Source organism: Cryptomeria japonica, chromosome 4, assembly GCF_030272615.1.
Source record: "Cryptomeria japonica chromosome 4, Sugi_1.0, whole genome shotgun sequence".
In the NCBI taxonomy this organism is placed as follows: domain Eukaryota; kingdom Viridiplantae; phylum Streptophyta; class Pinopsida; order Cupressales; family Cupressaceae; genus Cryptomeria; species Cryptomeria japonica.
Window position 1 is genome coordinate 720,859,402 of NC_081408.1, and position 23,946 is coordinate 720,883,347.

Here is a 23,946-nt window from a genome sequence, read left to right on the forward strand (position 1 = left end):
TCCTCATTCACACCTTGAAGATAAAACTCCTGAGGAAGTCTTTACCAAGACAAAACCAGATATCAGCCATCTTAGGATATTTGGGTGTCCGGTCTATATTTATGTACCTAAAGAGAAAAGACTAAAACTAGAACCCTCTGGAAAAAGGGGAATACTTGTAGGATACAGTGAAACTTCTAAAGCCTACAGAATCTATGTACAAGGGCAGAGAAATATTGAACTCAGTAGGGATGTAATCTTCGAAGAAGATATAGCCTTCAAAAGGGCCCAAAATACAATAGAACCTGAAATTCATAATCCTACTCCTAACCTAGAAGAAGAACCTACTCCTGAGCTTCAGAAGGAGTATCTTGAGGAAACTATAAGTGAAACACAAGACCCACCTATAGATAATCGCAAGAAAAGACCACTATGGGCCACCAAAACTATAGCAGAAGCTCAGAAGTTCGCTGCTCCTTCAGGAACCTTCAGGGAAAGCAAGAGGCCTAATAAATTCATCAACTATGTTGCACTTATGAATGATCTCTCTAAAGCTGAACCTAACAATGTTTCAGATGCACTCAAACATCAAGTATGGATAGATGCCATGACTGAAGAATATCAGTCCATTATGAAGAATGATGTTTGGGAGATTGTTCCTAGGCCAACCAAGAAGTCTGTCGTGTCTTCTAAATGGTTGTTTAAAATCAAGCATGCTGCAGATGGCAGTATTGAAAAACACAAGGCCAGATTTGTAGCTAGAGGGTTCTCACAGAAGGAAGGAATAGATTACGAAGAAACATTTGCACCTGTTGCCAGGTACACATCAGTAAGAGTTGTCCTAGCCATTGCAGCAGCAAAGGGGTGGAAGGTACATCAGATGGATGTTAAGACAGCATTCCTAAATGGCGAGATCGTGGAAGAAGTCTACTTAGAGCAACCTGAAGGGTTTAAAATTCATGATGCAAAGTCTCATGTGTGTAGACTCAAGAAAGCTCTTTATGGGCTCAAACAGGCTCCCAGAGTTTGGTATGAAAGAATTGACACCTATCTCTCAAAGCTGGGTTTCTCTAAGAATGATGCAGATCCTAATCTCTACCTCAAAAGAAATAAAGGTGATATGTTAATATTAATTTTATATGTTGATGACTTATTAATTACAGGAGATGATCACCTAATAGATCAATGCAAGAAAGATCTATCCACAGAATTTGATATGAAAGACTTGGGGCTTCTTCATTACTTCCTAGGATTGGAAGTATGGCAGAATTTTGATAATATTGTACTGAACCAAGGGAAGTACACCTTGGACATATTGACAAGATTTGGAATGCTAAACTGCAGACCCATGACCTCTCCTATGGAAACCAACTTCCATAAACTTAAAGAAGCAGCAGCAGAATCAAGACCTACTGGCCCCACTCAATACAGGCAGATGATTGGGTCCCTGATGCATCTAGTAAATACAAGGCCAGATATCTGCTATGCTGTTAATGCCTTAAGTCAGTTCATGTGTGAACCTAAGGAGATACACCTGGTTGCAGTAAAGCATATAATGAGATATCTACAAGGTACCCTAGAGCTTGGTCTTAAATATGAAAAGGTTGACATAGATCTACATGGATTTACAGATTCAGATTGGGCTGGCAGTGTGACTGACAGAAAGAGCACTTTAGGGTGCTGCTTCAGTTTAGGGTCAGCCATGATATCCTGGATCAGCAGAAAACAATCTTCAGTAGCTCAGAGTTCCACAGACGCTGAATATATCGCAGCTTCAATGGCTGCCCGAGAAGCAGTATGGCTAAGGAAATTGCTCGTGGGATTATTTGGAGAACCTATGAAACTTACAGTCATTCAGTGTGATAATCAAAGCTGTATAAAACTCTCTGTAAATCCAGTATTTCATGACAGGTCCAAACATATTGAGATTCCATATCACTATGTACGAGATATGGTTGACAGGAATGTGATAAAGTTAGAATATGTGTGTACAAGAGATCAGACTGCAGATATTCTGACCAAACCTCTTTCAGAGTGAAGGTTGATCACTTCAGAAAGGGTTTAGGTATGATAGAAAGGTAATCTGCTTTGTAATCTATACTTACATATATTTAAGATGTTTAAGGTGTAAACTTCTTTGTCATGTTTGGACTATCTCTTGGCTTCTTGCCACCTGTGTTCATATCTAAGAGGTGACGATCTCTCAGATACTGAACACTTGTATGTAGACATCATAAGGTGACGATCTTATGATAGTCAAACCAGTAATCATGTTGGATCACTGGTAAGTCATGGATGTGCCATGACTATGTTGTGATACAACATTTGTACAAATGTTATTGCATTATCACAACTTGGATATGATGAGAACTTAAGCACTTCTCATATGGTTATCCTTGTATTGCGTGTTAGGCAATACTGATATCACATGTAGGTGATATCTCAACCATTGATCATGTTGGATCTCTGGTAAGTCATGGATGTGCCATGACTATGTTGTGATAAACATTTATAAATGTTATTGCACTTATCACAACTTGGATATGATGAGAAACTAACCTTTCGCATAGACTTATCCTTAAGTATTGCGTGTTAGGCAATACTAATATCATGTGTTAGGTGATATCTTGATGAATCTTACAAATCACATGTTTTGGTGATTTCTCACATGATCAGGTGATGATTCTCTTACTTTTATCACATGTTAAAATAATACTTTATGTCACATGCTCAAGTAATGTTCTTCTATTTTGTATCATATGTCTTGATGGTACTTCTCATGTATAAATGATTTTTGCCGACTGACATTATCTTAGTTATGAAAAGGAAATGTGATGCAGGTTGCCTTATCTATCTTCCAAAGCTAAGAGGGAGTGTTAATGCATGGTAGCTTATGCAAGATACGATCTTCCTAACCTTCCTTGTTCTGTTATTTATCTACATGCTTCATGTCTGATTTATATTGCATATGATTATCGGATTGTACAAACATTGCTTATCATTATGCTATGGGGCTAACAACCCGATAGCATATTAATGTCAATTGTTAATTGGCATTAATATGCTATCGGGGTATTAACCCAATAGCATATTAAATGCTATAAGTTATCGGATTAAATTCGCCGATACATACTTGCTATCGGATGCATAAACATTGGCACCGATTCACATCTGTTATCGGGCTTAATTATATCGAGCATATTTGTTATCGGGTTTAATGAATACACCGCTTCATTTGGCATTAACATTGGTTAACAAATGCACCAGTTGGATTATATTCATCGTGCACTTTGAACATCGGTGTTTATATGAACCGATTCATTAAATTGATCAGTCATTATATTATGATATTACAATATGCTATCAGGGGTTTTTGAACCGATAATCAGCATTGTGTTAATGGTATAATTGTAAAGGCACCGATCAATGGGTGCATTGATCGGTCATGCCTAAAAGGCATGACCGGTCAATACACCAATTGACCGGTTGCCTAAATGATATATATGCCAATTGAATTCATTTGGAGAAGTCTTAGAAAATATTAAATGATCTCTCTCCTTCAGACCTGCAGATAAAAATCAGAATTATTAGACATTGACATAATTCCTCATATCCATATATAGCATTCATAGTTCATAACTTGTTCTTTAATTAAAATTGAAATAACTTTACAATATCGATATGCGTAAACCTCTACATGCTAATAATTACAATGCACTTCTGTTATGATTATATATCATATCCAATTCATGATTTTTCTGCAATTTACTGATTATATGTAGAATGTCTTAATAATACCTTATCCTTCCTAAGTTCTGAATGTTTTCAGCTGAGGTAGAGGAAATAAGGTTTGCAAGAGGGGTACCGTGATGAGGCACCCTCCTAGGTACGCCACCTCAAGGTGGGGACTAGATAGTCCCATGAGGCCAAGGGGGTACAAAGGGTTTAGGAGAGATGAGCTTAGGAGAGATGGGCTTTCGGGGCACCCTGTTGTAACTTCATCCCCCTATCATGGTGAATCAACACAAGAAGTCAAATCATAGGGAGAGGGAAATGGTTGTCAAGATGAGAGGGAACGGAAAGTGGACACCTCGCTGAGTAGATCACCTCATATGGATGGCATGGGCCACATGAGCCCAAGAGGGATGGTATATCCGTTGTGACGTTTTCACACATCGCCCCATTGCAAATGGGCACCCCCACCTTTTTTTGCTTTCTAGATAGTTGTAGAGTCTTTAGCTATGAGCCTTTCACTTGGAAGAGGTGCAGTGTCTTAGGTGGCCAGGAGGTAAATCAAGTCTCTCTTAAAGAATGAAGTGAGGTCAGTTAGTTCTCAAGGCTTAGGAAATGAACGATTCATGATGATCATTTCATTTGATCATCATCTTTCACTTGCTTAATCAGAGATGAAGTGCAAAATTTGCCTAAGGCAAATCGTTTTAGAGAGGTAAATGCTTGGGAGGTAGGTAGGCTAAGATTCAAATTATCATGAAGAGGCTCAAGGCGAAATGATTAAGTTAGCAAAGTTCTCATTTTGAGGTCACTTCTTGTGGAACCCCAAATGTGCAAACTTCCAGTTGCCCCCCAAATGTGTGAACTTCTCGTTGCCTCCAAAATGTGTGAACTTCATGTTGCCTCCAAAATCAGTGAACTTCCTATTGCCTACAAAATCAGCGAACTTTCACCTCACATTTCCTTTGCTTGAAGTCAACCTTGCTAGAACGTTGCTAAGAAATTATTGTTATCACAAAATCTTGCACCCTTGCTGAGCTATCAACTCAGCAACCTTGTAAAACATGGAAACAACCCCGAAGTGTGGGACCTTGCGCAAGGGGTTGAATCTCCGGAGACGGCCGACTTCCTTCTCAATCTAGGTGCAGGTGTTGAACCAACTCAACACTTCAAAACTAACTCCTAGGCCTATGCTAAAAAATTGCAGAGGAAATGGGAAGAGAGAATTGCTTGAAATAAAAGGAGGTGATGCACCAAGAAGAGATTGTTCCTCTCCCTACCGAAATGACACAAAGAATTAACTGAAACACCCAGGAGATGCACAAACTTCAGTTGTATGAGTGACCCAAATGCATGTATGGAGGTTAGAATTTGCTAAGTGTCAAGAGGGGAGAAGGATTCCCACAAGTTACACTCAAAAAAAACAAATTAACACAGCATATATGGAGAGAAGAGCCACAAAACATACACTTATGATGAAGGTAAGTAAACATACACAGCATGCATAAGTTGAAGGAAGGTAAGAATGTAATTTAAATTCATTCAAAGGCCAAAGCCAAACTTACAATTGCAGAAATGCAAAACTAATTACAAGTCTTCAAGAGAAGAGAAAGAGCATACGAAAGCTCAAGGCAGTAGGGAGAGAACCCTTTACAATGAGGCTTAACAGCCTTATATAGAAAAATGGTTACAAGAGTGATCATGACCCCTGCATGTTAGTCTGGGAGTGCAGGGAAGTGCATGTACTTGACTTTTGTACATGCAAGCAACCTAGCCATACCCACAAAAGGCAACCCTGAGAACGTGGATTGATTGACCTTCCAAACTCAAAGTATGTAGACATGACATGAGTCACCACAACAAGCATGGCCCTGTACCTCCCTTGATGGAAATCCTGCCAAAAACATTAAATGCACCCCTGTGGCTCCACAAAAGAAGGTGCATATGTCACCAAAACTGTCGAAGCATTTAAAGCCTTGAGTGTCAATCACGCCATCCAGAAGTGTTGCTAGTCGGAAAGAAGTCCGGGGACGTCGAAAACTCGAGTTCCCGAAGTGGGGAAGACAAGGAAAGAACTTTGGAACCTCGGGGTTCCAGAGTTCCAGGGAAGAGGAAAGAGACGCAGCAAAGAACTTTGGAACCTCGGGATTCTAAAGTTCCGGAGAACTAGAAAAAGGCTAAGTAAGGGGGTTCCGAAGTTTTGGGGGAACTCGAGAGAAAAGGCAAGGAAAGAACTTCGGAACCTCCGGGTTCTGGAAGTTTCGAGAAGGAAGAAAGGGAAGCAAAGGAAGAGAATTGAGAAGGAGGCAAAGAAAAGGCGGAACTACACAAAAGAACTTCGGAACCTCAAGGTTCCGGAGTTCCGGGGAAGGGAAGAAGAAAAGAAAGGAACTTCGGAACCTCAGGGTTCCAGAGTTCCAAGGAACGGAAGAGAAAGAGAAAGAAAGAGAGGAACTTAAGAAACTCAGGTTTTCGAAGTTCCGGAAAAAGAAAGGAGAGGCGGCAAAGGGAAGGAACTTCGAAACCTCGGGGTTCCGGAGTTCCGAAGAAAGAAGAAAACGAAGAGGGAACTTTGGGGTTCCGGAGAAGGAAAAGCGAGAGAAGGCAAAGAGAAAGAACTTCGGAACCTTGGGGTTCCGGAGTTCCGAGGAAGGAGAACAGGAGAAGGCAAAGGGAAAGAACCTCGGAACCTCAAGGTTCCGGGGTTCTGGGGAAAGAAAAAAAAAGGCCAAGGGAGGAACTTCCTCCGGACAAGGCATCACTTCACACTTCATGATTCTTCTGCTTTCTCCTTGATTAACTAGGGCAGCGCTAGTCCATGGATCGGATCTCTGATCGGTTCTTACTGATGGACCAAGGGTGTCATAAAATGACAACAATTATCACAAGCCTAATCCATGGAAAGCGAAGGGAACAAATGGAATACCAAGCCAATCAACAAGTGATGAATCACTTCCAGTACCCTTGCCAAGGCGCAAACCTTATTTTGCCACTTCCAATACCCTTGCAAATGTGCAAACTTCCAGTGCTCGCCCAAAAGTGCGATCTTCCAATCACCACTTCCTATGCCTATGCCAAAGCACGAAGTTCATTTGGTCATCCAAAAGCGCGAACTTCCTTTGACCCCTCAAATAAGCGAATTCCCTTTGAGGCATTTCATTTGCCCTCCCAAAACAGCGACCTTCCCTCAAGCTCTTCCTTTGCCTGGTCAGATCTGTGATCAAGCTTGACATCACTGTCAATGCCTCCCTAAAAGTCTGATCAGGCAGGACATGTTCTTGTTTTGGTGAGTTGAATGCTGGTTGGAGAAAGTGCTTAAGATTCTGGAAGTGATTGTTGTCTTAAGATTGATGAGGTTGCTGAGAATAGAAGGAAGAATTAACTTCCATTGCCCTGTGAGATCCACAAACTTCTTTTGCCACCCGAAACCAATACAAATCAGGCCTGTCTCAAACCTGAAACCAATGCAAATCAGGCATAAATCAGGCCTGAGACACAAAATCAGACTCAAATTGATGAGGATTAAGTCAAAAGGAGAAAAATCAGACTCAAAACCAGATGTTTCCATGATCAGAAAATTCATTTCCAGATTTAGAGAAGGTAGTAGGAAGCTTAGTTAAGTACTTTTTGCAATATTTTGATTCAAATTATGTTTGTTTCCAGGTTTTGATGCAAGGGGGATGAACATGCAAAGGAATGTGAAAAAGGTCAAGACTTCAAGGCGTGGAAGCAACATCATACTTACATGCAAGATGGCAAATCAAAGACAAGCGAGACAAGAGGTCAGCATCAATATCATCAACATGAAAGATGGGGTAAAAGCAACATGAGGATGCCAGCTTGCGTCATGAAGGATTTCCACCACATGAAGAGAATAACATTGTACAAGGAAGAAATTTTGCACAACCTTGAATTTCCTCTGGAAATCCAAGAATCATTGCCAGTATAGCAAGATGGAAGCTCCAAGGCGGAGGTGATCAAGAAAAGAAGATGATGCAATTTGGGAATATCTCCCACCATCTTCCCATTCTTCACTGCAAACGCTTGGAAATGTTGAGTATCAAGAGATATGCCTCAATCACCTTCAATTTGTGATGAGTTACAAGAAGCACCTAGCTGAGATGGCGTCCAATCATCGCTTATCCAATCACATCATTCCAAGTCGACATGTGTAGATTCAACATAGCTGACTCATCTGACAAGGCAGATAACTACCACATGTGGGCACAAAGTCCGATGCACATAACCTCATCATCTATTGGTCGAATATTAAAGGAAGGATGTGTCCCACTCAATGTAATTTTATCATTGGTCAAGCATCAAATGCTTTGTAATGGGTGTAACAAACCCTAATTAGAGTTTGCATCTTTCAATCTTGCCCATTGATGAGGATTTGATCCTGGCCCTTCATTGTAACAAGAGCACTATAAAAGGCTCGACTTCTTCATTTGTAAAGCTTAATAGCAAATAGTTAATAGTGAATAGATCAATAGCAAATAATTATTAGATAGCAAGCATGTAAACTTGATTGAAGATATAGTGAAATTCACATGTTGATTCAACAATTTGCATGGTCTCTACTTCTCGTACATCCATACTACTAACACCTTGCTGATTGTAAAGTGTCTTGCGTAGTCAACTGGATCCATCTTAGCCAAACTTAACTTCAATTATCACTCCTTCATTGATATGTTTCACCTTGAGGGTGTCTATGCTTGTAGTGATGATTTGAAAATCATTAGCTATCCCTAGAAGATCGCACTAGCCTTGTGGAGATGTTTGTTGCATGTCAAAGCAAAGCTTAGTTGAGTTTCATCAAAGATTGTCCATTGCTCTTACATCCTAGGATTAGATTAGCTTTCTAAACCCTCATCCTTTTTCCTCTTTTTTTTCAATCAAGTTAATTTCTATGTTCCAGCAACATTCAAGCATTCAAGATTCAACGTAAGTCCACCTTGTGATTCCAGCCATATCGCATCAAACACACTAAGTCTATCCAAGAGCACGTCAAAACCTGACATTCGGAACCTTGGGGTCATCCCATTTGATCACGCAGTTTAGCACTTGGGAAGATTTTGTTCAAGAGAGGATACAATACTTAGTATGTTATCCTTTGTTGCATTGTGCATGAAAAACATATCAGCAATATCCACTCTTGGGCCTAGAAGTCACTTTCTCTCATGCTCTCCTATGGTTGAATCTGCCAAATATATTTAAATGCTTTATGATTGAATTGATAATTCTGCCATGAATTCAATAATGCTTAATTATGATAATCTGCTTATTGAAATTATTGTTGTAAATGGGTTTACAAGGTTTCAATCAAGTGAAACGTATTTTCTAACTCTGCTTGTTTATTTGGAAATTGAGAATTAGGGCAAATTTAGGGTGTTCCCAATTAGGGGACATTACAGACCTTCTCAAACAAAGATTTTCCATTCAATTTCTTCATACCATAATGTAGAAAACTGATCATAATTTGTCATGCCCCGTCCTTGATCATCATATTTTTTTCCTAATCAAGGAATATAACCAAAATATAGCAATTAAAATTGTTTATTTATTAATTTAATATTTAATCTATTCACTATGTACAAATGAAATAAATGTAACAATTAATATTAATTAATTTATTTATATAACTAATATTTATTAGCGTTTGTTTGATATTGTTATTAATTAATATTTATTAAAGTTTGCTTGATATTATTATTAATTTATTAATATTTATTATTTATTAAATAATGATATTTATGAAATGTCTCCAAAAAGACCCCTCGTAATCCTAAAGAAAAGTCAGCCTCCTTTGAATAGTGGTGACTCTTCCTTGAGACACCACCCCCACTTACTCCTATAAATCATCGAAAGAGAGGATAGCAAAGGGAAGGGGGGAACGGAGGAAAATAAAAAAGAAATCGGGCATTAATAATTCACGTCTGAGGTATGTCTAATGAATACTGTGGTTAATGAATATAGTATACACAGCAGATCCGAACATACTGTGGTCTGAGGTAAGTCTAATGAATATTGCTTTTTCTATCAATTCATTGCTGATTCACGTTATGTTATGGCTTATGACTGTTTAATATATTAAGGGGTAGGAATGTGACATAATATAGGATGCTGTATATATACTCTGTCTAACTATTATAACCAGCCTGACTGATGAAGCATTGTTATTATGACCGCTTAGTATAGCATAATAAATATTAATTGTATCTGCTTAATACTGATTCATGGTATACTGTTGTTTATGTTTGTCATTATATATAGAGTATATGCATAATACTGGATTCATATCTTCTGACGGTTCTCAGCCTATTACAAATGTTAATATTATAATATAAAGAAATTAATACAACATTCATTAACAATCATTTTTAAGTTCATATAAGACATAAGAATGTAAAAGTAATTTGGATGTACTACTGATAACTTCATTGGAATATCACAAATGGTTCATTGTATATGAGGGACTCTCTCTTAAGTACACCACTCCATAGTCGATGCCTAACCTCTGCCACATGGAGCCAAGAGGGATGAAGCATCTGCTCTTGGGCTTAAGAGAGGAGGTGGTTGTGATGAGGGGGGACAGCAATAGGACACATCATTGGGTACGCCACTCCATGATGGATGCTTAACACCTGTCACATGGAGCCAAGAGGGATGTAGCATCTGCTCTTGGGCCTAGGGTGGAGGGTCTCTTGGATACCCTATCCAGCTAGCCTACCCTAATATACTAAGAATTGGATGATAAAGAATGGCAGCTAACCTACAATCTGATTTTATCTAGCAAATATAATACTAATGAATTGTATCACTCAATCTGATCCATTAGTATATGTTTCTGTTTATAGGCATTACTTCATATGTGTTCTCTAATTTTGTGTTGCAGGAAAACAGTATCAAAAGGTATTCCCATAAATTTAATTACCTCTCTTAGATTTGGGCAAATTTAGGTTAATTTAAAGTATAACTAATTAGGGGAGATTACATAATTACACTCTGTGTAATAAACACTACTATTTATATCCCACTTGTTTATGCAGGACTGAATATATCAACCATTGATCTAAAATACAACTGGCATTTTGACCAACATTTGCATTACCATGATAGTTAAGGATGCCAATAATATTTCCAATTTTACACAATATTAGTGATTTTACGTCTACAGAAATTCCTTGTGTTAAGTGATTAACGTTTTGGTAGTTTACCAACTTTACCTTAATCCAGTATTTGTTTCTACAGTGTATCTAGATTTAATACACAACATATGATTACATCTTATGTAATGAGTTATAGATCATTCGGTCATTGTATGAAATGATAAGATGAGGTCCCAAGTCCTTAAACGTATTTCAACATATACATCGGGCTAGTACATCAAAAAAGCCTCAATGGATTAATTAATAGTTAACAAATAAGGGCCTAAATACCCTTAATGGCAGCTTCAACCTCAAGCTAGCCTTTCATTCCCTATAGTTGAAAAATCAGGGGTTTCTCCTCTACCTTTTGTCTCAATCATTTTTAAACATATCAATTTATCCATCACTTATTTTTTAAGAAGCCATTATTTCATCTCACCTTTGGTGTGCACATGCCTCCATTTAATACTTTGTTGAATGCTTACTATTTTGCACAACTTAGAGTATCTATTTAGGTATAGAGATAGTCTACACATACTATCAAAGCTTTCTTGCATATCATATTCGAAAGGTCAAACAAGAAGAATGGCTGAATAGCTACTGGAGAGGTCAACGAACGAGAGTGTGGACTGTCATGGCAGAAGTTCTCTCAAAAAGAGTGGAAGATAATAAGCCAGACTACATAGATAGTAATGGAGGAGATTTTCCCAAGCTGATTAAACTACTTAAGAGATTTTATTCTATTACATATGAAACAACAGACAGGCCATCACATAAATTGAGAAAGAACTACAGAACAGTGATTACAGGTCTTGCAAAAGAAAGAAAAGGAAAAAACAAAAGCTACACAGCTTGAGGATCAAGCTCCAAAAACTGAAGCAAGGGTATCCTAATCCAAAATAAAGATGCAATAAGAGGGAGTTGGGAAATTAGGCTCCGCTTTTTTACTCAAAAGGAAAGGAAGGCAACAAAAGAAGAAGAGGAATCCAAGAAAAGCACACAAAAAATTAAGAATTCTGAACTTCTGTGCTAAAAATTCATCATCTACCAGGACCCTATGCAAAAAGGGCTCATGGCAAAAAGGGCTCATGGATAGTGTAAGATAAAAACTCAAAATTGGATTAGATGGAAAAGTTAGTCTCTCCATGGAAGAGGACATGCTGGCCAGTTTCCACACATATTGGCATACTAGAAGGAAGTATTGTAAATCACTTTGTTTGGAGAAACAAAAGAACAAAAACTTTCTTTTTTCTTACCTTCTAGAAAAATATGGTTATATAATAGATGGAAGAAGCAACTATTATGACAAATGGGGTTTGCATTCAAATTTATTCTGTAATTAACATATTTTTGCACTAGAGTATATTTTTGCTGTAGCATTTTTGTTTATATTTTAATGATTTCATAACCACTTCAAAGCTTATTTTGCAAAACCAATCTACATATCACATTTCCACCAATTCTCTCACACAAGATATTTTAACTGTGAAATGGTGGTTAATGGCAAATTTATGCTTTCTCAGTTTCTGAAAGTTTTTGAGCTAAATAGTGCATCTTTTTGCAGTCATATTAGTCATGTTTGTAAAAAGTCAAAATACAAGGGATTTTTCAAAAGACATTTGTTCAAGCAAAAATAATTTGGAAAAACAGAACAGAAATTTTCAAAGAAATACTCCAAGAGTCCAAAGCATGTAATCTATAAATAAATTCAGATAATACTTTCAACTTGAGCTATAGAAAATAAAAATAATACAATTAAAGTTATAGAGAGTACATCAACAGCGATAAAAAAATGACTTTTCAACTTAAACTGCCAAAAAAATGAAAACCTTGAATTTTTAACTTTTGATGTTTTTGCCATTATGATTGCAAGATACAAGTAAATTAAGTGTGGAATGTTTTTGCCACTATGATTCCAAGATACAAGTAAATTAAGTGTGGAAGCAAAGCCTCCCAAGTGAGAGAGCATGTTGGGCATGTAGACCCAAAATTTTATTATCGCCTTATGTTAGGAGTTAATTTGTTATGAAGTTAACATAAATCTCTTACGCGTTTACAAATGATTCACAATCAAGCACACTAAAATAAGGTCTTGACCCAAATAATAGTTAATTAGAATTAAATGAGGGCATAATCACTGTCAATAATTAAATAAGCTTAAGATGTCATAACCCAGTTTTTGTAAAGATAGCGGTTTCCCTTGACTTCTCTATCAACAGGGTCACATCATATCAATATAGATATCGTACTCTTAGGGAATTTATTCCTTGAATATGAGAGTTTGCATTTGAGGTGAAAACCCTTTTATCTTGGATGCACAGGTAACCCCTACTTATTAATTCTGTCTAATCTTTGTTATTTGAAAAGAAACTGTTTAGATGTGTTCAAGTATGCAGTACACCTACAATTTGATTTTTATAGAAGTCCATCATTTTAGATATAGGCCTTACAGTGGGTACTCAATTTTGTAATAAACATGCTTGCCTCCTGACCTAAAAAACAATGTTCTATCACCTTAAATAGCCATTACTTGTCAGGGTCTGAGAAAAGGATCAGTCGTCACAGCATTGGGTTCAATGCACATGGATATCAGCAATCCTTATTTTTTGTCCATAAACATATGATCTCCCTAAGTTAATGAGTATTTTTCTGTAAGCAAGCATCTAAAGATCAAAAACCCCACCAAAAAATTTCATTAAAAATAGGTAGGTAATCAATACAAAGTTTGGCTACACAGTCTAGTAGTTGTTTATACCCCATGAAACATTTCTAAAACAAAATGAAATTGAACAACAGTGACTTATTGTAGGAAACATTTCTATAATAAATATGGATTAAATCAGGAGGGGAATATTAACACACAATCCCACCCAACTTCTCTCCCCCTCGATCTCAAAACAGGTGCACACATGTATATGTATTCCATTGAAAACAGACAAATAATCATAATCAATATCTTGGTTACAGGAGACAAGGAGGAGGAGAAAAATGCCAAACTTGTACGGTGATACTCAAGACAGCAATGTTTCAAAAGTAAATCAACAGATAATAATTTTAAAAAAATCAAAACTTTGGTTTTGTGCTACACATATAGCAAATAGTTTTCTAGCACACACCACTACCATGAAGTACCACTTAATCAAATGATAAATCTTCTGTGCACATTAGGCATATTAAACCTTCGTATTATTTTCTCTTCTTGATATTAACACTTGGAGTATTGATGTCAAATTTTGCTGTTACAGATATAATAGTATATTTTCGTTTGAAAATTAGACAAATGCACATTTATCAGTGTTTTCCTTAGTTCTTTTTACCCTTGATAACTAGTCATTTGCACTTCAGTAACAAAATCCAAATTATTTACATGATACATCTAAGAAAATTTTATGGTAAGTTTACCAATTCTTGAGGGATGCTTCCATGAGACTATATATCATAGATTACACCATCTGAAGTGTTTAAATATTTGGAGATGCCTTTCTAAATGACTCGAAGATGGGCATGTTGCAGACAGGGAAGACAAGTACATGGAACAGGGCATTGGTCCCTAGACAACTATGCAAATAATCAATACATTGGAGGGCTACATCCATAAAATATTCAGAAGTAACAAGAGATTGAATAGACAGAAGTTTGTTGCAGGAAATTTTTCTACAAAGATATGGTGTTACTCTGGATTATGTTTATTATGGGAAACCTTTCCATAAACATATGGTGCTATACTAGATTATGAAACAGGATGCGAATTTGTCTACAAAAGGCTGTAATGGAATGGTAATAGAGTGTACGAGTTTAAACTGAGTTCAAATTCTCCCATCAAGCCCAACCCATAACTCCACTGAATGTATGTGTAGCAATTATGGGGTGCACTCGAGCATGACCGATGATTATGAATCCTAAGAATGCTGTCCCAGCATAGCCCACGCCAATCTATAGGTCGTTCACATACTTCCCACAATTTTACTAAGCCAAAAAAAATTAGGATCTGAGCTCCAGAACGCTGTGTATATATCTACAAATTAAAGGTTAATGTAGTTTTTGGGTTATCCAGTCCAAGACACCAATTTGGTACATGAGACGTAAAAGACCGCTAAAAGAATGTTTCCATTTGCCTTCTATATTGATCAAATTTTGCAACACTGGGTTTTGATCTCAAGACTCAACTCTCTAATAAACTTGAACTTGCCCCAATCTATCTCCACCCCAAGTATAAAAAGCCACCATCAATTATGGGATGCTTTTTCAGTTTTTATTTCAATTTATAACGAAGAAATGTATGCATGTATCCATATGTGCCTGATATTGGGCAAGAGGAGGTGGTTAAGAACCGAATTGTACAAGAAATCAACCCAAGAAACATGGGCGGTTAGGCTTTCAGTGAAAGCTACAGTTCGTTTACCCAGACGGGATGAAATAAAAAAGAGGCAAAAGAAACAAGCAAACACAAATGTTTAGGTGCAGGGCTTGCAATTATTACAGTTGAGCTAAAAAGATGACAAAAATGTCTGGAAGATAGAGAATGTATGGCCAGAATGAGTTGAGAATGCTTGCACTCCAACTCTTAATGATGAAACTGGTGGGAATCGAACAAACAAATTCGAATTATAAATAGATGCAGAATGGCGGAATAACATCTACCATGTGATTTTGGGAATTCATTGACCTGCTGGTGTGGAGATTTACAGAGAAAAGTGGGCTGAGAAAATACCTTGGTTTTATGGATAATGAACAGGATGATACGCTATGCTGATCTCATAAACACATTGGGAGCTCTCTTCCCTTGGGCTTTCGCAGCGCCATATGACCGACCTGCTTCTGAATGAAAAAGGGTTCGCTCGGGGTTATGCTCCTAAAACCAAGAGTTCTAAGTTTAGTGGCTACGCAGGAGTTAACCTTTTTAATATATTTAGAGAAAAGGAATGTTTTACACTTGTTTTCTTATCTCTACCTAGTCCTTCACGTCAATGTAAAGTGAATAAACTTTTGTTTGAGAGAATATGAATGAATGTTATGTTTCTTTAGTGTGTAATTTTTTGTTATCTTTTTTCAAATAAATTCATATTTTATAAAAATTTATTATATTAGTAGTATTAACAATTAATTTTTCTAATAATATTACATTAAATCATAAATTTAATAGTGTTAATATAGATCGTACAAATTTTATGTATTTAACATTATTTTATTCCAACATACATATTAAACATTTTGCAGAGAGGAATGAGACAATGCATCACTTGATAACATAAAATATAATTGATCTTGCATGTTTCCGGATTAGATTGTGTGTGAGTATTTTACATCAATGTTTTGGATGACACTCTGTGATCCATCATCAAGATGAAAATAGAGAGCATGCAAAAGTAAAAGATGATGGATCACGGAGTGTGATCCGAAACGTTGATGCAAAATACTCACACACAATCTAATCCGGAAACATGCAAGATCAATAACTCATGGATTATGGAAATATGATGTCTCTTCTTAACATAAAATATTATTTTAGAAAAAAAAATCAAAACCTATCAAATTATTAATTATTAATTGCTAGCAAAAAGATAATTCGAGTAACATTTTTGAAGAGGAGAAAGGTGCATATTTTTTATAATTATTTCCACTTATTTTATACTTGCTAAATGTCACTTTAGAAGAAAAGGATCAAAACCTACTAAATTATTTTCTAGCATAGGGGAAGAGCACTAGTAGTCATCATAGCTAACTTCACACACCCATAGATCTTAAACAGTACATCGGATTTTAATTTATTTATTTTAGTTGTCTTCGTATGCGACTTAATTGCTTATAGCTATTAATTTGGCTTTTGGGTAGTAACAATGCACGTTGTGGAATCAGTTATGCGCACAAAGGTCAAAAAGTACACATTTCAAAGTGTCGCTTGATACCTAACTAAAGATATTCCAGTAACAGTCTACTCAAAATCACCAGTACTTGTGGACAAATGTCATAATAGTTTTGCACAAATGTTCCAATAGTGGTGCACAAATGGGCCAATTATGAACAAAAAATTACAAAAAATGATCGCTTTTTGGTACAAAACAAATTTATTAATGGTATTTTCACTATGACGGCTATTGGGGGGTCAATATGGCAATAAGTGTGCTGGTATTGGAACTATGTTAGCTATTGGTGCTCTTCCCCTACCTATATTTTAAAAAATCCAAGTAAAGTATGTTGAGATTGATGTGAAATGGTTCAATAAATTCTTTAGACTACTTGAAGGAAAATTCAAAATATAAATATTTAACATTTGATTTATAATGATATAATATATTTATATTAGATTTAATATATGTAATATTTATTTTCTTTAAAAAAAACATTCTAAGGTTAATCCTCATTGAAACCTAACCTTGATCATATCTGTAATTCTAATTATATCCCTAACCTTAATCCTTATCTAATATTAAATCTAACCCTAATTGAATCTAGACACTAAGCCTATTTAAACCCTAACATAACATTGATCCTAATGTGTCTCCATCCCTAACCTTAATCCTATCTTTAATTCTAATTCTAAACCTAACTGTAACCCAAATCTAACATTAAATCTAGCCCTAACTGACCCCTATTTCTTATATTGTTTAAATCCTAATATAACTTTAACCCTAACCATAATTAGTCACTAACCTTAACAATGATTTTACCCTAACTCTAATTGAACCCTAGCATAAACTCTAATTGAAATCTGATCTAACATTAACCATAACCCTGACCTTACTAATCTAATATTAACCCTAATAATATTCAAACCATAATCATAAGTAAACCCCAAACATAACCTTATTTTAACACGAATCCTAACTTGAAGATTTCTCTTAAAACCCTAATTGAAACTCTTATCTCTAATTCTAATTCTAACCTTAACCCTAATTGAACTATAACATTAACTCTATTTGAACCCTAACCCTAATTATACCCTACCCTAACTTAATTGAATAATAGCCCTAACTCCAACACTAATTAAACACTAACCATAATTAAACCCTATCAATAACCTTAATTCAATGTTAATCATAGTTTAAATGAAACCTAACTTTAACACATATTAAGCCACAACTCAAGTTGAACACTAACCCTAATCTTGGCCCTAACCCTTATTTAAACCTCACCCAATTTAACCCTAATCCTAATCCTATCTCTAATTTTAATTCTAACCCTAAATTTAATTATAGTCTAACATTTCATTTAATCTAAACCTAATTGGACCCTAATGATAAATGTTTTTAAACCCTAGCCTAACATTAATTCTAAGCCCAATTTAACCCAAACTAATTTTAGCTATAAACCTAATTAAACCCTAATTATAACCCCAATTCACCCCCAATAATAATTGAAATATTTTCTCTTGATTGAAACTCAATCTAACATTAACCCAATCTTAATTGAATCTTAATCTAACATTGACCTTAATGTTATTGAAACTTTTTTTGCATTATAACCCTAACCTTAATCATAATTTAACTCTAGTCCTTATCCTAACTCAAATATTTCTTCTATAATCCTACTATTTAACCTTAGCGCTAACCTCACACTAACCCTAATTGTAATGGGAACCATTATTCTAATTTCAATCTTAATTAAACCTAAACCTAAACCATAGTGTAACCTTGATGCTAATTGTAACCTTGATCCCAAACTTTATTCTATGACCTTAACACTAACCCTAACCTTAACCTAATGATGTAAGACATTAATTAAATTGCATGGGTAACAAGTTTGACAAATGCAATGCTAACCCTAACCCTAATTGAACCCTGTTGGTGTAAATTGAAAGGAAATTCGCAGCCAACTTTATGACAATTTCCACATAACCCAAATTCAGATTTTAACCAAATCAACACATAAGATCCACATGCAAAGAATAGACAACATACTCACAAAATGTGACACAAGATATACCCTGGGAAAACCCTCGTGAGGGAAAAACCTAGCCTCCAAAAGCATCATCCACCATGTATTATCAGCAATGCGTCCATTACAATACAACTATGGAAAGCCTTCAAAACCCAGCCATAACCAAGCACTCCATGTGATCAAGCATGAATCCACACATCCCATGCCATGCTTCCTTCTTCACAAATGCTAACCTGGCTTCATATCCAAACAACTACCCTTGTGGTGCTTTTATAGAAACAAGCAACCACAAAACCACTAAGTGGTATTACATCAAAACCATGTGCCCAAAACCATGTGACAATAAAATAATATTTTCCTTACCAACCTTTTAATGTTTTCCTTAACTACCCATGACCCACATTTAATATTGGGTACTTTATCACAATTACATTCCCCAATATAAAATAACAATACCAATGTGTCAATACAACTCATCAAGTGGTTACAAGAATATCCAAAAGGATCTCTACATGTTGCACGTCCATCTAGGTGCTCCTAGGTGCAACAATACAATGATATTACAATTTAATTCTTTGTCCACCTCACACAATAATAAAATAATGCAATAATAAACCATTATTATGCAAGGTGTACAACACCATTTCTCAACATAAATAATTATTCATCTTGGATATTATTACACTTACTTAAGTTTACTTAGGAAATGCATTTCATAGTAGTTTGGGTATGAGACACTTGGGTGTTTGTGCCACATTGGGATAGTGTGTGTAGGAGAATTTCCACCTTTATGGTGTTGATCTTGTTGTTACACTCCACATTCAATGGGTGATCCACCTCATGTGGACTATTATATTGTTTCTCCTACCTACCCACACCTATTTCTTACCTACCCTTGTTTCTTATTGAGCCACATGTCATGTTTGTGTGCTCACATATCCCTAGCCTTGCCTATATAAGCAAGCTCATCTACATTGTATGAAAATGGAACAATTGATCATTTATCTATTGATGAGAATATAGTTTATTCTTATCCTATATTTTGTCTCTATTGTACTTTTCATTGAGCTCTTGATCTTGAAAAAATCTCACATGGTATCAGAGCCATTGGGGCTTCATTGATTGGTTTTTGGAGACATCGTGAAAGGCTTCTATTTTTGGATCTAAGGGACTACATTTTTTGGAGGCATCTTAGAGTGTTTTTGACCTCACCATTGCGTCTGGGAGGCCATTTCCATAAAAATCGAGTATAAATTCGACCTATTTTGACAAAAATTGATTTTTGGGTGTGGAGGAATTTTTTGCCCAATTTGGGTAGTACGGTACGGAGTTTTCGGATTTTTTTTCAAAAATAAATTTATTTTTTTTCTGAAAATGATTTTCCAGTTTGAATTTTTTTTTTTGAAAAAAATAAATAAATAAAAAATTTTGAAAATTATTTTTTGGGATCCGTACCTTCTGCCCAATCAACAGCGCATAGTCAGCGCCACATCAGCAGTGCAGTTGGCTGCCAAATCACCCTACCATGTCAGCAGCCTAGTTGGCTGCCACATCACCTGCCAAATCACTTGCACAATCAACGCCAAGTCAATGCCCAGTCAGCCATGAAGTTTGGGCGACGGTCATACGACCGTCAAATTTAACCTCCCAGTTCGCTGACGTCATCATTTTTTCAAAAAATTTGCTGGCCCCTCTCATTGAGCTTTTTGATTTTGTAGTTCAACTTCAAATGGCCATATCTTGCTCATTTTTGCTCCTTTTTTGGTGCAAGTTTTTTTGAAATGGGCTAGAATTTCGTGTACTTTCACATGGTGGAATCATTTTCTGATTTTGATGGACAGATTTTTCAGAATTCTCAGTTTTTGGTGACTATACCTGTCCAATCCCTATTTCTGCAACTTCCAGGTCTCCGTTCGGGCTCATACGAACTCCTTTTCAGGTGTCATTTTTTTTGAAAGTGCATTATTTTTTGTCTACTCTCAGAATATGCTATCAGTTTGTAGCAATTGTGGGTAGAAATTGTACTTTCATCATATGGTCTTATTTGGCCAATTTGGCATTTGTATTGCATAGATCTATCTTTCTAATCTTTTGCTTTGAAGTTCTCAGCATATTGGGGTAGTTGTAAAACAAAATCAGAATTCCACCTTGACATTGCTTCCAAGTGGCCTATTGTACACGCACTACATATAAAGTGCCAAAATCATCATTTTTTGGGGGGGTACTTTGATTGAGTGAATTTGGGAGGGTGTCTCTTATGCTTTTGTGCTCTTGTGTTCCTTCCTTTCTTTTGCTATGGATTCTTCTAAGTTTCCTCTCTTAACTCCTCATAATTATGCTACTTGAAAAATTGATGCATGGAGTAAACTTATGGAAAAAGGACTAACTCGTTACATTGATGGAACTATTGTTGCTCCCGTTGATCCTAAGATTGATCCAGTTGGTCACTTGGATTGGCTCACTAAAAATATCATGGCAATTGGTACCTTAAAAAAGTATGTATCAAAGGATCTCATTTTTCATATTGAGAAGTGTACTCTAATCAAGGATGCTTGGCAAAAGTTTCAAGATTTGTATGGTCAAGCTGATGAGATTAGGGGATATCAAATTGATAGTGATCTCACCATGTTAGATCCCAAGAACTTTGATACTATACAAGATTATGTCACTAAGGCAAATGAGTTGAGGGCACAACTCAAAGATTGTGGCATTGATAAGAAGGATACTCAATTGATATTCAACTTGATAAGCAAGCTTCCACAAGAATATGCAACATTTATTTCTAGTTTCCAAACCCATAGGATGACAATTGGTTCAAGCTACACAATGCTTACATTTGATGCTTTCAATGAAATGTTGATGATGGAACAAACTAAGTTGATAAGCATGGGCATTCTTAAGGCTTCTAAGTCTCAAGCATTAGTGGCAAATCAAGGGAACAAAGGAAATCAAGGAAAGGACAACTCAAACAAGAAGAAATGGCAATCAAAGCCTAAGGACAAAGCACCATCTTCTCCACAACAAGGAGATTCATCCTCTTCCAAGAGGGATAACTCACCAAAGAGGGAGAGACCTACTTGTGCCTATTGTAAAAAGTTTGGTCATGAGGAGCGTCGTTGCCATTCTAAGAAGATTGATGAGCTCACACATATCATCAAAAAGCATAACATTGATTTGCCTAATGTCTACAAGAAGGATGATTCATCAACTTCCACTCCTCACATTCAAAAGGAAAAGGGCAAGCATTCATGGCTTCTACAAGTGGGAAGACTCACTCTTTTGGGACAAGAAAAGGAAAAGCTCTATGTGCTACTATCGGTCATGATTCAGAGAGATGGCTTCTAGATTCAGGGGCTTCTCATCATATGGCATCTTCGTAGTCTATGTTCTCTACATTTGAGCCTTGCACCATGCCGCAGATATTGATGGGCAATCATACATACATTGATGTGATTGGGAAAGGATCTATTGACATTGGGGATAACTCCTTCAATGATGTGTTGTGTGTACCCCACTTGACAAACAATCTCCTTTCTATCTATCAAATCACACATGGCGCAACTAAGAGAGTTGTGGAGTTCACACCTGAGTCGGTTTTCATTAGAGACTTGGAAACTAGAGCTATCATTGCGACCATGGTGGTTGATCATGCATCTCGGTTATACTCCTTTTCAGATTTTGTTGATGATGATGATTTCACATTTGATGATTCTACACATGATGATCACACTTCTTGTGATGGTTCAGATTTTGAGGAGAACTTTGGGCACTTGAACATGGGGATTCTCACATGTGAACCCATTCTTGAGTCTTGTATTTCATCTCCTCATATTGATATCACATCACCTATTGCACCTGATGATGCGGATAGTGCGACAGTTTTGCCTTCATGTGATTCAGTGCAACAGGATATTCATTGTCTTCCAGCTTCAGATTCATGGGATGGTTACTTGATAGACATTGCAGGTTTATTTATGGAATCCTACATTTCAGATTTGGGAGACATCATTGATGACATTCATCTTCTCTTTGATGAAGGTGATCCTTCTTCGATTGTTGCAAGGGAACACTCTGACCCTCTTGTTCATTCTCTACATGATCATTATTTCGAGGTTGACATGATTGTGGATACTTATGTACAACAGTTGGAGGAGGTCTCTTTATCTTTTGAGGAGACATGTGAGTCTTTGGGACATGTTCTACATCCATCTCCACTAGATCTTGGAGTGCCTTTTTCAGCAGTGTGGCACAGTTTACCACCTTTGGAGGGGGTATCTTTTAGCATCAACATGGGGACACTTGAGCAGTTTTTCAGAGATTCCTTTCATCATGAGTTTTCTTCATACATCTTCCCTTCACGATTGGGGAAACTTCATGGATACACCTTTGGTTTTGTTTCTTCCTAAGGGGAGGAATATTGTTCGACGTTCATGGAGCAGTTTCTTCCTACATCGAGCTTCTATCATTGGTGCAGATTCCACATTGACGGGGGGCTTCCTAGCTTCTCTTCTTCTCTCATATGGGGGGGACTTTTTCCTCACATGGGGTTTTGTCCTTCACATACTTCTATGAGAGTTCTTTGTATCTAGTTTTTCATCTCTCTTTTGAGGGAGGGTTTTTTCCCATTGGGTTTTTCTCTCTTTCCCCACTTTGTGAGAGATTTGATTGCATTGGTTTGCATGCATTTGCATTTGTACATGGGTACCTAACATGGCCTAGTAGTCAGGACCCATCTTGCATTGCTTAGTTGCATTGTAGACTTAATTGCATTCCCCTAAGTTGCACTTAAGGGGGGGTGTTGGTGTAAATAATTATTCATCTTGGATATTATTACACTTACTTAAGTTTACTTATGAAATGCATTTCATAGTAGTTTGGGTATGAGACACTTGGGTGTTTGTGCCACATTGGGATAGTGTGTGTAGGAGAATTTCCACCTTTATGGTGTTGATCTTGTTGTTACACTCCACATTCAGTGGGTGATCCACCTCATGTGGACTATTATATTGTTTCTCCTACCTACCCACACCTATTTCCTACCTACCCTTGTTTCTTATTGAGCCACATGTCATGTTTGTGTGCTCACATATCCCTAGCCTTGCCTATATAAGCAGGCTCATGTACATTGTATGAAAATGGAACAATTGATCATTTATCTATTGATGAGAATACGGTTTATTCTTATCCTATATTTTGTATCTATTGTACT

The 23,946-nt window shown here is 36.6% G+C and overlaps 1 protein-coding gene across 2 annotated transcripts in view; it reads right to left on the reverse strand.

The window, feature by feature from the left end:
- LOC131032107 (protein ALP1-like) overlaps positions 1–15,757 on the reverse strand; it is a 39,624-nt gene extending 23,867 nt beyond the window's left edge. The window contains exon 1 of one of the 2 annotated variants that reach the window (XM_057963033.2): positions 15,571–15,757. The gene's annotated coding sequence lies outside the window, so the exon portion shown is untranslated. The remainder of the gene's footprint in view (positions 1–15,570) is intronic. The other variant, XM_057963032.2, reaches the window with a different exon arrangement.
- Positions 15,758–23,946: the final 8,189 nt, after the last annotated feature.